The sequence below is a fragment of the Lathamus discolor genome, chromosome 10 (genome assembly GCF_037157495.1).
Source record: "Lathamus discolor isolate bLatDis1 chromosome 10, bLatDis1.hap1, whole genome shotgun sequence".
NCBI classification, from domain to species: domain Eukaryota; kingdom Metazoa; phylum Chordata; class Aves; order Psittaciformes; family Psittacidae; genus Lathamus; species Lathamus discolor.
The window spans coordinates 6,437,492-6,452,413 of record NC_088893.1 but is presented as its reverse complement, the minus strand read 5'-3'; the positions used below and the strand labels follow the sequence as shown (position 1 = coordinate 6,452,413).

Sequence of the window (14,922 nt, the reverse complement as noted above, 5' to 3'; positions counted from 1 at the left end):
TTTAGTTGGAGATGAGGAACAATTCCTGCCCCAAAGGGTGCCCAGAGCAGTGCTGGAGTCACCAACCCTGCAAGTATTCACAAACTGTGTAGATGAGGCCCTCAGTGCCATGGGTTAGTGGTGGCCTTGGCAGTGCTGGGGAATGGTTGGACTTGATCTTAAAGGTCTTTTCCAACCTAAATGATTCTGTGATTCTCTGTGTGAGCACTGCTGTCCCTGGGAGCTCAGCAGTCAGAAAAGCCAGTGCCCCCATAGACAACCCTGTGGTGATGTTTATGAGGCTCGCTATTGGCAGGTGACGAGGTAAACCAACACCACCTCTTACACCAGGGTTGTCGCTGTGGTAAGGCAAGAGGCAGTAGCAGCCATGAGGTCTGCTTCATTCTGAGCCCTCCTGGCAGCTCCGTTATCAGCTTCCAGGGTAAGAGTGAATGCCAGAGAAAACCGTTGATTAATCCAAAACACTGAGCTCCCCTCCCGTGGCTCTTCATTACTTCACATCTTCAACATTCAACTAAATGTTTAATAATTAGTGAAGGTTTTAAATACACCTGTAAGCCTGAGCACTCAAGGTACTCTAATTCATCCAAGGTACTTGAACAAACCCTGAGATACACAGTTGGACCAGACGGCCTTCGAAGGTCTCTTCCAACCCAAACTGTTCCATGATTCTATGGTTTGAGACAGGCACTGAAGGCATAGTTGTGCTTTCTCTGCCTCACTGCCCCTTCAGGATATACCTGCCTTCTTGGATGGGGCTTGGAGCAACCTGCTTGAGCGGAAGGTGTTCCTGCCTGCGACAGGGGGTTGGAACCAGATGAGCTTTAATATTCCTTCCAGCAAGCTATTCTAAGATTCTTCCTGAAGGAGCTGGAAGACACCAGTGCACTGCTCAAGCTCTCCATGCATTGCAGGAGCTTCCTTGGTTGCCCTGGAGGTAGTCCTCAGAGTGAAAAGCAGCAAGAATAGGGCTGCTCCTGAGCAAGGGGGAAGCCAACAGCAGGGTAGCATCCAGGGACTGGCACATCCCAAGGTAACAGAATGGGAAGAGGCTGGTGGAAAAGGCAGGTCCATCGGCAGTCCTAGAGAGGCTGAGGTGACAAACCAGGTCCAGGGTTCAGCCAAGAAGACTAACCAGAGCTGGAAACAAAAACATCAACAGCACAGCTGCAAACAGGGCTAAGTGCTCAAGCCTGAATTTAAACTGAGCTGCTGGATGGATGGGTGGGGAGCCCAGGTGGGGTTGATGGGGCAATTAAAGCCTATTAGTGCCCCTAGTGCCATGACACTCAGGCTGCAGAAACTGCCTTTTCCCTGCAGTATTGGGACAGCAGCTGCATTCTTGGGTCTGGGAGAGAAGCACTGCCTGCACATGGTAACAGGGCATTGCGTTGTGCGGGTCCCTTCCGGCCATCCCAGGCAGGGAGGTAACAGGGCTGAGAGAGCATTAGCACCATACTTTGCCCCAGTGCTTTATTTTAGGGATCTTTTTAGGTTCTTTCCCTGACTTAGTCGCCAGTGCTTTATATTCTTTATTGTGCCAAGATTAGACATGCATTGTCCTACTGCAGAAGGATAGCAGGGCAATACAAAAGCAAAATGCTTATTCTCTGAGAACTCAGAGGAGATGTTTAGATTGGATATAAGGAAGAAGTTCTTTACTGTGAGGGTGGTGAGGCACTGGAATGGGTTGCCCAGGGAAGTTGTGAATGCTCCATCCCTGGCAGTGCTTAAGGCCAGGTTGGACAGAGCCTTGGGTGACATGGTTTAGTGTGAGGTGTCCCTGCCCATGGCAGGGGGTTGGAACTGGATGATCTTAAGGTCCTTTCCAATGCAAACCATTCTATGATTCTATGTTGTCCCTGAGGGGTCAGCCTTTCCTTTTTTGCCCTGGTGGTTTGCTTATCTCTGTCCACATCTGGGTACATGCTTCCAGGTAGGAAAGGCAAGCAAGGAGCTATAAAAGCAAGGAGCTACAAAGCAAGGAGCTGCTTCATTTGCTGTAGAAGGAAATATGAGTGGATCTTCTACTTCTGCTTATGAAATCCCATTTATGACAATATTCACACCTACAAGCAGCTGGCACCCTTCTTCTTATGCCAGAGGCTCTACTGGTGATGAGTTTCTGGCTAGGAGCATTACCACTCACAACTGATATGTTAATGCAATTAGAGACAGTGCCAAGTGCAAAGCAGTATTTGTCCTGATATTATTGGTGATAAAGGAGCCTCCTGTGTGAGAAGCAAGTCCATTTCCAATCCATCTGTATCTATATCTAAAAAAGCTTTCATTTTCCCGAGCGCTGCAGCAGATTCTTGTGATAAATTGCTGCCATAGCTTAGCTCCCAACTACATTACATCCTATTCAAATCCCCTTCATTATAACAAGAAGCAATATGACACCAAAAGCTTGTCTCAGGAATTTATGGCACAGTGGAGAGTCTTAGATCCACTAAACCCCATTAAAACCGTCTCCCTTATAAAACATACACCTTATTATGCACTTCAGTAGTGGGCAGCAGGTTGCCTTCTGCCAGGGCTCTTATTACCTGTGCAAGGAGCACGTGAAAGCAGTCGAGTCCCTGCTGAAAGCATGGGGCTGGCGCCACATCCGTGCCTCCTGCCTGGCACACGTTAGGAATGGTGGTGCTGCAGAGAGCTTTGTACAGTCATCTTGTACTTAAAGTTTTCTAAGCCAAGGCAAAAGAAAATGCACCCCTTTGGCTAAAGCCAGTCTTTAGGGCTCTTCCTGATACAAAGCCTTGAAAACTTCATTTGGGGTGGAATGAAATGTTATATTAAATCCAAAGTGAAATGTGGTTTGTTTTTTTTAAAGCTGTTTAATTCAAAGAAACCCCAAACCTCTCAAAATCTCGTAAAATCCTGTAACCCGGGATTTCAGGAACGGAGCAGCACCACGTGCCGATTTCCTGATCTCTTCTTTCAAACACACTCTGCTTGCAAACATGTCTTGTTTCTCACTTCAGAGAGTCATTGCCATTCCCAACACTGCTGCCAGGACCTGCCTGTAGCACCTTCTCAAGCCTGGGAAGCAGGAAAAGAGATGAAGTACCCAACCAGGCTGCTTTGCAGGTTCAGGCCTCTCTGACCACCTCCATCCCCATCCCCGCATCCTTCCTGCAGCTCCCACCACCGGGGCTCAGCTTCTGCGGAAGTGAATGCCACCAGGCAGTAGCCAGGAGCAGCCCTCCTGCAACTGCACAGCACTCAGGTATTCCTCATCCCACAGTGACCAGGCACGGGGTCAGACCAGGAGGCATTACTAGCATGGATGACCCTTTCGAGCTGGGGAGACACAATGTGCCTCACCCTTGAGAAAGGGATTCAGCTTTCCCCCCACACCACGTTGATTCTCTTCCCCACCTTTCCCCTCCCAGCATTCACACCAAGCACCAGGCTGTGCCCTTCAGGAGTCCAGGTGGCAGCTCGTGTCTGATCAGCGTGCTGCTCATTAGACTAGGTAAATATGTTTGTGTTTTCCTCTTTCCCCCCTCATTTAGTCTCATCCAAATGTATTGTTTATTGTACTGGATTATGCAAATCAAAGTGTAAGCAATATTGGAAACAGGGAGGTAAGCAAAGCTTGCACCCGCTCTTCTGGACCATGCCAAGGACAAAGGTGCAGACTCCCACCGTGTCAGCACTGAGTCACCTCTGTCCAGTCACCAAGCCTGCGGCAGGGGTGGGTTTGTCTCGTGCCAGGCGGAGTGACCCAGCCTCCCACCAGCACTGACTCTGCACCCTAAACCAGCCAAAGCGGGATGCACGGTCCCCACCACAAGCATCCTGTGGCAGTGCCAACATGTTCACCACTGTCCTGCTGCTGCTTCCCAAAGATAGGATGTCAATCAACAACCCTTCCGGGAGTGTGCAACGAGTTGCTGCTGTGCTCAGCACAGGGATGACTTAGGATGGTTGCCTCTCATTGTGCTGAGTCTCCTTGAAGCAGGGGGAAGTGGGTTAACTCTGCTGAGTGGGGTGATTTTGTGCCAAAGAGGCAAGTAGGAGGTTGAAATCCTGCAGAAGAGATGAACAGAGAGTAGCAGGAGATGTGTTCGGATCACACAGAAAAGCGTGGAATTGAAAGAGAACTTGATGCACGCAGTGGAGTAATCTGTAAATACTTCAAGGTAACTCAAGCACAGCTACACATGTTTCATGTGGCTTTTAAAGTCATGTAGATCAAGATGAGCAAATGTCTTCGTGACAGGATGTCATGGATTATTGATGCTGAGGCCAGAAAGGCTACTCTGTCCTTCTTCATCACCAAGGCCAGATAGTTTTACCAAGTGATTCCTGTGTCAAACCTATAATTTCTGACTGAGTTAGGGCAGCTTTTTTAGAAAGACATCCAATTTCAAGTAAAAAACCTCCAAGTGAGGAAGAATCAACCATCTCCTCTGGATGTTGTTTAATGGCTAATTCACTTCACTGTTGGAATGTGTCTCCTTTTCAGGTTGAATTTGTCTAATTTCAGCTTCCAGCCACCAGATCTTGTTACACCTTTGATCGCCAGATTAAAGAGCTCTCTAGTCTCACATATATTCTCTTCTGCTGGGTACTTCCAGACTTGTGTCAAATAACTATTCAAAGTGCTTTTCATTAAACCTTTCATTAGAAAACAAGGTGCAGGGGGTTTTGTTGGGTTTTTGTCAGAGTTTCACTAACTTTCATACCTCTTTCTTGGATTCTTTCCATGTTTTCATTATGTGTGACCCTGGAAGTGGACATTGAGCACTGGTACTTTTATTAAAGCAATGCGCAGTCCCACATGAGCATGAAGCCAGTGTGTGTTGCTCTTTGTCATTCTCGTCTTTAGCAACTTTAAGTTCAGAAGGCTTCCATCTGATCCCACCATGCTTTTCTAATCCATGCTCTCTACAGCAATCCCAACTTGTGTACATGCCTTTGTTCCTGGATATGAAATGGATCTCCATTTCATCGTACCAAAATTCAGACTTTTGGAACAAATTCAGCCCACTAAGTGATTCATGCTGCCTTGGTGACATTTGTCTTCCTGCTGCATTTTATATCCTCTTTAATTCTTATCTCTAAAGACTCTCTCTTCCAGGTCATCGATAAATACTGAGCTGTTTGAGTCTCTTCAGGAAGGCCTCGCACTGATGATTTAACCTTGAAACCCTTGAGGGTGGTCTCCACAGTCCCCACGGGAGTACGTAGTGCAGATATTCCCTGTATCTAGACAGTACCTTTGGACTTAGGTTCACCCATCATCAGTATTTTAACCTGCCAGAACATTCCACAGCTGCTGCGTGGACAAAAATCTGAGCGGGTTGATCGGATGGAAAACAGCATTTGGACAGAAGGGGGTGGATGTGTGTGTACAAGCCCTGCACCAGCAGGAATCTGAAATGTGGCTGTGGTTTGCCTTGGACCTGGAAATTGCTCCCAGGGTCTGTAGGACACATGTAGGTTTTTAATTACAAATCAGGAACGCAAAAGGTAGAGGCTCTGAAGGAGGACAAGAGAGGCATACAAATAAGGTCTGACAAGTTTGTCTGGAAAAGGAACAGCTCAATCTGAGTTAGCTGCTCCTAAGTTAAATATAAATGCAAATCTGGGGAGGTGAGTGCGCAGTGAGGGTACACGTTGTGCCGGCACTTGAAGAGCACTGTAAGGAGTGCCAGCCCCATGCAGGTTTAGGCATCCAAAGGCTCCGTCTGCAGCCAGCAGCAAGGCACGTTCCTCCCAGGGCAGATCCAGAGGTGGGAAACCCAGCAGTGGAGAATTAAACCTGCAGAGATAACCTCTCGCCAGGAGCCCTGTGTGGTTCCTGGAGGGGCCAGGCCTCCTGTCTCTATGGTGTTATATTTTGGGATTCCTCCAGCGTGGTGAAAGAGAATGGAAGATGCTTTATCTGGAAAGTTCTTCTTTAATTACTTCTGCTGTTCCGCAGCTAAAGCAGCAACAAAAAAAGATCTTGTTGCAGCTTAGGAAGCAGCAGTAGAAACATGGTGCAGTCCTACAGCATCACTGACACCTCAAGGGGTTATGGAGAAGGCAGACTTTTTTGGAGGTGACACCACAGTTCATGAGGCAACAGGCACAAGGTATAAGAGAAATCTCAGCTGAACATGAGGAAAAGGCTCTTCTCTATGAGGCAGATGAACCACTAGGCCAACAGCCCAAAGAGGTGGTGGGATCTTCATCCAAAAGTTGACTTGGTTTTGAAGGCAGCCCTGCTTTGAGCAGAATGTTGGGCTGGAGACTTCCTGAAGACTCCTTTAAACTAAAGCATTTTGTGATTCTACAGCGGTTTCAGAGGCAGCTTTTTCAGCAGTCTTTAGCGTGGTGGCACTAAACAGGCCAACAGCGTATTGAAGTGCAAACTGGACTACTCATGCATTACTCCAGATATTCATTACATACTCTGTTAGGCACATTAACATCCCGTGCTGCCATAGAAAAGAGACTTAATCATGGACTCCAAAGCATCCTGACACCGCTTGGTTTTCCAGTGTTACTCCAAACTGGGCACTCTGCAGCCCGGTCATTTTGAATAATGAAGCAAAATGCGAACACCCACTGAATTGGAGGCAGAAATTTTCTATTTCCAGATGCAAAATTCTAACCACCCACATTTTTGGATATTCCATTAGTTCAAGCTAAAGTTCAAGCCCAAAGTCCCCGCTGAAGGTGGCTGGATCACTTCGGCATTGCCCAAAATGGCTGGAGCAGCTCAGCTCCCTTAAGGAAGTACAAGGAGCAGTGTGCAACAAGAAAAGACAAAAGAACAAGCCAGAAGCAGATGATTTCCCTGAAATGGCTGCTAGCGGTGAAAGTTAATTTGTCATTGTTATACTTCAGAGTCTACATCCCTTTAGGTGAATGTGAGCATTTTAAAGCAACCCCCCCAGACAAACCTAGCTCCCAACTCTGAAATGATTCTTGCTATGTAAAGATTAAAACAATAACATTTCAAGCCTGCAAGCTTCAAATGGGAAGCAGTGGTGGGGGAAGACTCTGCAGCAGTGCCGGAAGCCTTGCTAATGATGTCAGTAAATTGTATCAGAAGGATTCTCTCATTTTGGGAAGAGAGATGTAATAGAGCGGGCTATTCTCACTGGCACTAAACTCATTAGTTTGTTTACAGTGTGCCTTCCTCCACCGCTCTCTGGTACACTGAAAATCTGATTTTGCCTTTGATATTTTGAGTCAGAAAGAGAAGGGAGAAGTCAAAGAGCCCCAGCAATGTTTGATCCCTTCCATGGTTTGGTTTGTATTTACAAGGTGTTCATTAAAGCTTCACTTCTGGTGAAGGCAGCACAGGGGAAACTCTTTGTTTCAGACAAGGATATGAGTGATGGCTAATGCTGACTGGCAAGGTGCTGGGGGCAATGCTGGAGGGCCTGGTGACAAGTGACGGTGGACTAAAGAAGTGGGAGGGCATGGTTTGGTTGTGTGATGGTGGGAGGGAGATGCCAAGGGCTGGGTGAGAGCTACCTGCCTGCAGGAGTGACAGCTATGCAGGAGCCTGCTGGAGAGTGGACCCCTGTGAGGACACCTGATGGCTTCAGATAGCCTCAGATGAGAGGCATCAGGGCTGACGGTGATGGGATGGGGAGAGCTGCGGCTCTGCAGGAGCTGTGCCAAGCCCTGCCTGCGCAGTGAGAGCAGCCTGTGCCACATCCCAGCCTTCTGCTTCCACAGCAGCCGGGACACCTCCGAGACAGGCAGGCAGCTCTGCCTGCACATCAGCGCCCGCCGCCTGCCACCGCGAAGCCTTATCTGCCTCCGTCAGCCTCCGGCTTGGTGCTCTCCCAGCACATCACCGCCTTCCCCATCCCTCATCCTGCTTTGAAACAGGAGGTGGGAGCTGCCTGCCCATGCCAGTCACAACCGCAGCAGCAGACAGGAGCTCATCTCCAGCTGCAGGGGCAGCAGGACTCACTGTCCCAGGAGCGGGCTCTGTGACACAACATTTCTCCCTCCCTTTTATTCAAACCTGGATGCTGGGATACCTGGGCAGGAATCTGGTGCATTTCCAGCCCTTAGAAAGAGTTTTTCTGGCCCCTGCAGATGCTCAAAGCCGGTGGGAGCTCAGACCTGAGGACACTGCAGGGAATGAGTGTCACCCATCAGCAGTTCTCACCCTTGAAGGAGCTCTGGTTGGGCTGTGGCTCATACAGCCTGCATGAAAGAAGCTCTGAGATGGACCCAGATGCAAGCCCTCCAAGTCCTTGCTCTGGGAAGCTGAGCCCTTCTCAGCAGCGGCAGTGGTATATCAAGAGCCTTTCTGTAAGAGCTCAAGGGTGCCAGTCTGCTACCAGGGAAGGCAAGGGGCTTTATCAGAGTCTGTGGCACAAAGAGAAGGAACTCCTCCCTCTCCTTCCAATAATAAAACACGGCCCGGCAGAGCAAGGGCTCAGCTACCACTGTCTCAAGGGGGACATGAGGTTAAGCAACACTGCAGGAAGATGAATGGGATATACTGAGTGAGCAGGAGAGGAGATGCTCTGCCTCCATCCCACCGGCGCCTCCTGGCCCCTGTGAAGCTCCTGTTGGACAACATGCATCTGCACCTGCTGCATGTGAGCCTCCCTCAATGAGTTTCATGTTTCCTTGGTCTAGGACCATGTTTGTCTTTGGCTTCCCTGACAAGCTTTCCTCAGGGTTGTGCCTGGGAGGGAAGACTTGCTCCCAGCCTCCGCCATGGTTAAATGTGGCCATATAACAAAATCAGCTTGCAAGGTTACTTACTCATCTCATTATACAAGCATAAACCCTAGGCAGACAAATATAAAGCAAAATAAGTTTTATGCCTTATGGAGAAAGCTTATTGCATCTCCTAAATGGGAATAAAGTATCTACAGGTGAAATACGTCACTACTATTGCAACAGTGCTCACAGCGCTATGGGAAGGGCTCCTTCTGTAATAGTACCTGTAGGGTCCAGGACCAGCCAGCCAAGGGCTGGCATCAGAAGAGGCAGAGGCTGCAGCCCTGTGCCATGGAGGCAGGGCCAGTGGAACCTGCAGTGGGATGGGGTCATGGCACGTGGATGATGTCTTCTTCTGTTGCCTCAGTTTCCCAGCAGCTGGCTTTGAAAGACAGTGCTTGCTCCCATGCCAGCAGTTAATAAGATCATGTTTGTGCATGGCTTTGAACACAAATGTCTCTGCAATGTGTAAGTTTGTGCATGGCTTTGAACACAAATGTCTCTGCAATGTGTAAGTTTGTGCATGGCTTTGAACACAAATGTCTCTGCAATGTGTAAGTGCTAAGTACTATTAACAACTAACAGCAGTTCTCCTTTGGTACAGGACTCTGCTGACTTTGCCTGAGGCCATTCCAGCCCAATGAAGCATCACTCTCAGCAGCGCTACCTGCTCTGTGGCAGACCTCCACATCAGCCAGCACATCCCACCAGGCTCCGGAAACCAGCTGGAGATGGAGCTGTGAGTCCAGAATCAAGTGCATGGCTTTATCTGGGCTGAGGGGTGTCATGTAGGAGCTCAGGGAGCTGACAGAGATGGGAGAGACACCAGCATCGGGCAGAGGGTGAAGGGAGGCATCCACCAGCAAGGTGGGACCCGCAAGGTCTGGCATATGCAGACCCCAGGCTCACAGCCTGCACTAGGTGGCTGCTTTGGGGAGAACATGGTGGTCAATGCACCCTTGTTTCTGGGCTGGGCTGCAGCGTAGCCTGTGCCACAAGGCTGGAGTTAGAGCCATCTCCAAAGCAGTGCCAGACCAACAGGTGATGCTCCTATCTAGGCTGTGCTGGCCCTGCAGGGGCCAGGCTCGCTCCCTGCCTCACACCTATCTCTGTCTCAGCAGCCTCCATGCCTACCCTCATTATCATGCTCTTCTCTGTCCTTCCTCCTCGTGCTACCTGATGATCTCTGCGCTAGGTCCTGCCTGGAGACAGATGATGTGCTGGGCAGGAATGGCAAAGTTTATTAAGTTGGGGTGGAGAGCTCTGGCAGACTGGGTTCACAATTAGGCTCCCAAAGGCAAGATCATAAAGCATTCAGACACTTGGGATACAGGCCTGATTACCAGCATCTTTCATCATTAAATATTAACACCAAGGCTGCTTAAAGGCCAGTGAAAGAATTATAGAATTTAATACCTATCACGCTCTATCAATAGGCCTGGAGAAATATGGTCCTTTCGCCTATAGTTTTTTTTTAATGCTTCAATGTAAACGAGAAGACTGGCAAAATTAAACAGCACAATTCTTGGTTAGGAGCCACTGGGAATTGCAAACAGGGAGCACCAGGGATCAGACTTGTTTGATATGCTAGGGGAGCAAGCTCATTAAAACATAGGCATTGGTACCAGAAGGAGAGGAAATTAAAGCATAATTTAAGCAAAGAAATCCATCTACAGAGAGTGTCTCCAGCCCTCGGCACTCCCCTATGTGGCTGTGGGCTCCCTGGTACCCCAGCCAACTCCAGCCTGCTGGCCTGGGCCAAAGGGGCATTTGTCACTGCAAAACTACCCCAACTGTGCTGCAGTGCAGGACAGGGCATGAAATCCTCTCTGGTGCCCACATAACCCTTTTGCCATCATATGCACACGGGGTGTGATGGCCAGGACACAGGGCTGGAGCTTCCCACCATCGCTCATGGCTCCTTTACCCAGAGCAGGAAGTTGGGAAAAGACTTGGCAGCCTCAGGAAAAGTCATGCCCTGTGCCATGGTGGTTGTCTTTGCTTCCTTGTTTTGTGTTCTTGTGCTGAGCTGTGCCAGGAAAAAGGTGCCTGGGTCAGATGGCCCTTTTTAGGAGGGGACAGAGCCTGTGCCCAAAGCATCTGGGTGGGCAGGAGGGCTCAGCCGGAGCTGGGACCATCCTGCAGCACAGCAAGGAGCTGCAAACCCAGCATCTTCAGAGCTCCCATGATAGGACCACCCCAACTGCCCACAGAGGGGAACTTGCCCACCCCATGGGGAGAGCTCAGCGCAGCCCAAACAGCTCAGGGAACCTCGCTGGGTGCTGACCAGCTGTGGGCTTCAAGCAGCCTGGTCCTTGCTCACAGTTGTATCATCCATCACCGTATCGCAAACTGATGTAGTGCTCCAGGAAGAGTTTTAACTGAATGTGCTGGTACAGATACCTGCCTCGAGTGAGAAAACAGGGACCTGCAGGAGTCCCCAGAGCATGGCTGGCCCACAGCTTTCCTTCAGCAGCATCCCCCTACCATGGCTTTCCCTACCAGCACTCCTGCAGCCCTCCTTCCTGCTGTACACAGTAAGGAATCCCTGCCGCCCACTCCCTCGTTGCGGGCACAGCAGCAGAGCCAGTCAATACAGTAATGAAGCAGCCCCGGCAAAGCCAGGCGGGTGCATTCTGACCTGTGCTCCCGGGCTGAGATCACCCCTGGCTCTCCTGCCCTCTGCTTTTCCCCCAGCAGTCCTGCTCATGGCTGTGCAAACAACATTTCACAAGGCCAAGGCAACCTGCAAAGCCACGGCTTGGAGCCAGAGCACTTCCCTAAAAGCTGTCCTGGTGCCCGAGTCTGGCTTTTCCCTGCAGAAGGGACCCTCCGTGTCCCTCGCAATCCAAACAGTTCTGGGATTCTATGATTCTCTGAATCCTGGCTCTGTATTTTCTTGGATGGGGACAGTGCCACACTACTGTGACTGATGGCTGCTGTTGGACACATGGCATCTCCATGGTGGGTTGCTCCCTCCAGCTCAGATTTGGGATGCTACCACTCTTAAAACTCTCCTGGCCTATGCTTCCCTTGCTGTATGGATAAAGATGGCCCAGAAGATTTTGCTACACAAAGTTGATTCATTTCCCCCAATTGTCTCTCCTATAGAAACACCAGGACTGGTTTGACTTGCAGAAACTTTGTCAGCTCCTGGCCAGCAAGGTGCCCAGCCTGAAGCTGGAGAAGTAAAGCCATTAGCAGAGCTTCCATCCTACCCAGCATTTTCCAGGCTTTGGTTCCTTATAGCCACACTTCAACAGGAACTCAAGCACCAGGGTTATTGGATCAAAACAGTCATGCTTACATGATGGTAAGCATCATGTCAGTATAAACTCAAGTTGCTGGCTCATACCAGCCAGAAAGCATTGAAATGCAAACTCCGTACCACCAGGCTTTGTGCCAGAGCACATATCACCTGTCCTGCCACAGGCGGCATAAACCTGGCATAAAACCATACCTGTGTTACCTGCTCTGTATCACACACAACAGAAACGCGATCACGTGCCTGTGTGTCTTCAGGACCTCATTTTACAATACACAGGCGTGTGTCCCAGGCAGATAAGTGGCTGAAATAAGACTCAGAAAATTGACACTTGCTTCAGCTGCAAAGCAAAATCAGCGGCACCATTGAAGCTGTACAGCTGTGACTATACTGCAGTTTCTGGCCTGAGATCTCAGGACATGTTCCCTTCACTGAGCAAGGGGAAAGACTCCTCTGGGCTGCTTGCTCTCTGGTTGTCTGCAAGCGCCAAGCCTAACCCTGTGATACAAATCAGAGAGGTTCAGGGCCTTGTGTAACTCATAGCAGCCAGTTCAGTGAACACCTGAGCCCTGTTAAACTGCAGTTTTGCCGTGCATTCAGCACACACACGACTTTAAATAAGAGCATGGGAGCTGCCCAAGCCAAGGGGTGACTGAGATTGGAGCACAGATCACAGAGGCAATAGGGGTGCACACAGGGAGAAGCTGTACGCATCTGCAGCTAGTACCTAAACCTCTCCCCTGCCCTTCTCTCCACACTGCTGTCGCCTCTGGTTTGTCCTCTTTACCCATTACATTTGCCCCTAAGGCTCCCAGCACTTCTGCTCTGCACCCTCCATGCACTGGTCCCTGCTCCCCAGGGCTCCTACACACAGCTCTTCCCAGCCACCTAAAAGCAGGGAAGGAACCGGTTGCAGAGTCAGAAAGGCAAATCCAGACACGACTGACTCCAGGGAGCCTGATTGAAATAACTAATTAGGTTCTCACAGCCATTCACTTGCAAGAGTAAGACCATATCCCACTCCATATTTTCTAATGAATCCCGCTCAATGTTTGCTAATGATTTGTTTAAGCGAGTTTGCAGTGTCTCCAGGCTGCAGCGCCAGCGTGGCCCTCTGCAGCCTTCTCCAGATGCTAGGGGAAGCTTTTGATACTCGCTCAAATTTACCTTTCCCTGCTGGTATGCAGGTTTTCTTATCTTTCCCATCACGGTAGTGCAAATTCCACCTCCAGGTGCCATACAAAACAATCCCTCCCCTTCCCCCACTTATGCTATTTAGATGCACACAGATGGTTCTAACTTTTTCTTCTCTTTTGAGCATCTCTCAGGGAATCTTAAAGAGGTGAACTCTTCTCCCCCCTCAGCCAGCAGAGCCCACCATGGCCCCACAAACTGACACTGGGGCTCCAGACTCTCATTTCACATCCTGGGAGCTGCATTCCCATTACCCACAAGTACTCTGATCCGACAAACATTTATGGATGCAAACATCTTCCCAGCTGCAGAGTTCTACTGAGCTCAGGACTGCCTCTAAATAATGCTTTGCCTGTGTAGAAGTATTAGGCATATTTTGACCAAATCATCTATTTTAATTGTTATTTTCAAAGGCAGTCACTCTGCAGTGATTTTTCTTTTTAAATTATATTGTTTATTGCTTCTTGCTCCATTATCTCTGAGCTGCGTGGAGATAGAGGCTTTTTCTCTATCTGTGCTGTTATTTTACAGGAGGCTAAGGTCATACTAACTTATGAGAGTTGCCAAAACCATGTTTCTTTCTCTATATACATTTTAATACCCACACTTGACTTTTCCCAGTGTTTTATTCTTCTCCAATGCACGTATCTTTCCCTGGGGAATTGCCAGTGTGGCAATAAATCACTGCTAATTCTCTTCCCTGCTACTCACACCCTTCTTTATACAAATTTAATTCCTCACACATTCATTTGTATACTGCTTATCAAGAATGCTTTCTTTAAGGAAAGAACCTGGTCTTTTCCTGGTCACCCATTTTTTCCCCCTTCCCCTCTTCCCTTTCTTTCCCCTGGAACAAAGAACCCCAATGACTTTGAGCTGACATTGGCTTCACACCATCCCTGTCATACTGCAACGGTTTTCTCTGAGATACTTTTGCAGAAAGCCCCTTCTTTGTGCTGCACACCCGTGGCTGCCCCATTACCTTACACAGCTTCTTTGCCTGCTATTTTTTCCTACTGGTCTTAAGAAACTCCAAGGCGCCTCCTGCTATTCCATTCTGCGTTGAGGTTTTGGAAACCTTGGCTCCTTGCGTGCCCGTACTGAAATCACATGGAAGTCTGTATCTTTTCTTCTTTTCTTCTTGCATCTCTCATGTGCTGCAGGTCTGTAGTCTGTGGAGACTTAATTATAGATCCTTTTAAGATTCCTCTGGGAGCTGTGGCACTAGTAGATTTTAATATCCCAACAACATTGTCATTAGTATTATTACTTCTACCACTATGATTAGTATACTACGGGCAGAAAGAGTGGCTCCATAGAGGTCAGTCACATCCCTGATTCAAGCAGTTCATCTGAGGAGTCAAATGCAGGTAATAATTGAAGACAGAGATGCTATGCTTGCATGCTGGAATGGCAAGCATGTTTGTCATTAATAAAGTGCAGCAGGGCTCCTGCTGACCTGGATGCTGCTGGGGGGGAGCAGGTCTGGGAGGGAAATGAGCTGGGCTGCTGGATAGGGTGTTCCAACAGGACATGGGGCAGTGGAGCCACCATGCCCAGGGAACTGCTGGGGAGTGCTGAGTGCCTTAAGGATGAGCATGTTGCAACCAGTGTGACTCACCCCTTCTCAAACAGGATATTGCCCTGTGCCCACAGTGTGGTGGCACAAGTGCCTTGCAGCAAGGCTCACCATTGGGAGCTCTGATCCTATGTGCTGCACATCACCTGGGTGCTGCTCTGCCAAACTCAGATTAGAGAGCAGA

The 14,922-nt window shown here is 49.1% G+C and overlaps 1 non-coding gene across 1 annotated transcript; it reads left to right on the top strand.

The window, feature by feature from the left end:
- The first annotated feature begins 377 nt into the window (after positions 1-377).
- Positions 378-512, top strand: LOC136020238 (small nucleolar RNA SNORA14). The gene has a single exon (XR_010615254.1). It is a non-coding gene; the product is annotated as a small nucleolar RNA SNORA14 (small nucleolar RNA).
- Positions 513-14,922: the final 14,410 nt, after the last annotated feature.